This window comes from Dipodomys spectabilis, unplaced genomic scaffold, assembly GCF_019054845.1.
Source record: "Dipodomys spectabilis isolate Male_0828 unplaced genomic scaffold, ASM1905484v1 ptg000272l, whole genome shotgun sequence".
NCBI lineage: Eukaryota > Metazoa > Chordata > Mammalia > Rodentia > Heteromyidae > Dipodomys > Dipodomys spectabilis.
Genome location: NW_024870949.1, coordinates 2,389,704 through 2,392,595, shown reverse-complemented (window position 1 = coordinate 2,392,595; position 2,892 = coordinate 2,389,704). Strand labels below are relative to the sequence as shown.

The 2,892-nt window shown below is 34.2% G+C and overlaps 1 non-coding gene across 1 annotated transcript; it reads right to left on the bottom strand.

Annotated features, from left to right (window-relative positions):
- Positions 1-1,912: 1,912 nt before the first annotated feature.
- On the bottom strand, positions 1,913-2,019 carry LOC122126026. Its single transcript, XR_006150844.1, has one exon. It is a non-coding gene; the product is annotated as a U6 spliceosomal RNA (small nuclear RNA).
- Between the last annotated feature and the right edge of the window lie 873 nt (positions 2,020-2,892).

Genomic DNA, 2,892 nt, shown 5'->3' with positions numbered 1-2,892 from the left:
ATTTTAGTGTTGAGAAAAATTGTAATTCAAGGCACTAAGTGCATGACCCAAAGACACATAGTGAGGAAGGAAATGAGTCAAAATTTCCAAAAGCCTTTCAGCAATACAAAAATGTAGGTAAAAATCTCTTCATTCTCTTATACACTCAATTCAATATTGATATTGTCCAATAAATAATAGCATAAAAAATATAGCCATGGTAATTTTTTCTATCACATTTTGTCTTCAACACAGACTGTGTTGGTGACATTGGGTTATCATGCACAGAGCTGAGATTATAAATTGAGGTCCAAAGAGAGCCAAATTTCTTCTGTCCCACAGTTCCAGTATCCTTTTTAAAAAGCATTAAAACTTTTAAATACCATCACTTACTGTCTTTTAAGAATCCCAAAACGTAAAAAATTCACATATAATCACTACAAAAAGCTTTAAAAGTAGGAAATAATAAAACAGGCCCTCGTGAACTAAAGTTTCTTCTACTTTTGAAATTATTCCTAAAGCCTTGTACTGGTTTATCATACCTGTAATCTTGTCTACTTGGCATATCTACTCAGGAGCATGGGATCTGTGGATAGGAGTTGGAAGCCAATTAAGGCAAAAAAAATTCACAATATTATTTTTCAAAAATTTAAATGAACTAGCAAACGTCCAGGAATGGAGATGTAGCTCACATAGTAGCTCACCAAGCTAGAGAGGGAAGGCCTAGCGAAACCTTGAAGCCCTGAGTTCAGACTCTGAGCATGCCAACATGCAGGCACATACACACACACGCACACACAGACACACACACACATACACTTATTCAAAATATCTTCAGGTCAGTGTTTTGCATTAATTTCTTTGTTAATGATATTATATGGTTAAAATAATAGAAATAAACTCTTCCATCTCAGAACATTTTTAAATGTTTTTTATTGTAAAAATACTGTACAGAGGGGTTACAGTTACATGAGCAAAGTAATGAGTACATTTCCTATCTAACATTGTTACCTCTCCCTTGGTTTTTCCCCAAAAACCTCTTCCCTTCTACCTCCACAAGTACACCCTTCACCCCCTCCCTCCCACCCAGCCTAAATTGTAAAGTTAGTTTTTCAACCTAGTGTCTTGGGCAACTCATTGTTACAATGGGTCAACCAGTATCTCTATTTAAGCATTTTGTTTTTTCCCTTTCCCTCTCCAAATTAGAGAAGTGTATATAAATGAAGGCGCATCAACACCAAATACACTGAAAACAGAGGTTATACTGTGTGGGACGACCATAAAAAAAAAAAAAAAAAAAAAAAACCACATCGTACATTACCGGTGCATTAGAAACAATAGCAAGAAAGGGGAAAAAAAAACAAAAAACACTTGTGTCCCTATCTTGGGTTCATTTAGCTTAACATCAACTTATCTAGTCATATGCACATAGCTTTTGACCTTTTCTGCTTATCCCAGACATATATAACTTATTGCAAATACGGGATACCATGGGACCTATGTTTCTTTGGACTTGGCCTATTTCAGTTAATATAATTTTTTCCAAGTCTTTCCATTTCCTAACAAATTAGGCAATGTCATTCTTTCTGATGGATGATAGAATTCACACACACACACACACACACACACACACACACTCACAAGGTTTTCTTGATCCATTCATCTATTGTGGGGCCTCGGGGTTGGTTCCATATCTTAGCTATGGTAAATAATGTTACAATAAACAGTTGTGCTGGTAGTTTTAGAATGGCCTTGTTTGTGATCATTTGGGTGAATGCACAAAAGTGAGATTGCTGGGTCATAGAGGAGCTCTATGTGGAATCTTTTGAGGAACCTCCATACTGCTTTCCAAGTGGGTGAACAAGTTTACACTCCAACCAAGAATGCAGTAGGGTTCTCTTCTTGCCACATGCCCTCCAGCATCTGTTGTTGTAAAAATGTGGAAAGCTTCACGAATTTGGGTGTCATCCTTGTGCAGGGGCCATGCTAATATTCTCTGTATTGTTCCAATTTTAGTGTATGTGCTGCCGAATTGAGCACAGAACATTTTTTATATATAAATTGGAATTGATTTTCTTAAGCTAGATAATTCAACAAAAAGCAAGTTCAAAAGAATTGTGAAATTTTAGAACCATATATTTCTTACATAAGCACACATTTAAGAATAAAGTCAAGATTTATATGACAAAAAAAAAAACGAATCCAGATGTTTGTTGTTCAAGAGATGTGTAGGAGGAGGAATTCAATTATTCTACACAGGGCACCTGTCATAATGAACACTGCAACAAGTGTTAAGGTATGTAAAAGTTTTAATGTTTTAAATTTTTAATTTTGGGAATTTGCTTATATATGCCAAAATTAAGACTGTTTGACAGGTCATAACACTTTTCCATAAAGTAATTAAATTTATGGTAGCTGACATATACTACTAAGTATGTACATTTCAGAGTTTATAGAAAGTTTATTAATGAGAAGATGCAAAGTCTTTGTGTAAAGAAACAGAGCAAAGAGTTAAGACTTTAACTACATAGTTTCTGTTGAAACTTTAGGGCTTCTTTTCTTTATATGTTAGCAAGGAACAAATGATGATATAAGCCATGTACCAGTGGTGAGATGAGACATAAATAGTTATCATACAGTGTAAATTTAAAGGGTACTCATAGCCTATAAAACTCTTGTTGAACATCATAATCTTAGCCAGTTTTAAATGTACAGGATTATGAGCAAATAGCAAAATCTAATATATAGTATACTTCAAATACTGGAAACACTGGTATTTGGCTTTTATTTTATCAATCATTAATATTTAATTATTGGTTTTCTTTATTTGTTGCATTGTTTCCCTTGTTGCAATATAATACAACTTTTTTAAGTTGTCATTATGAGGTATTTTGAAAATGTTACTGGGATGGC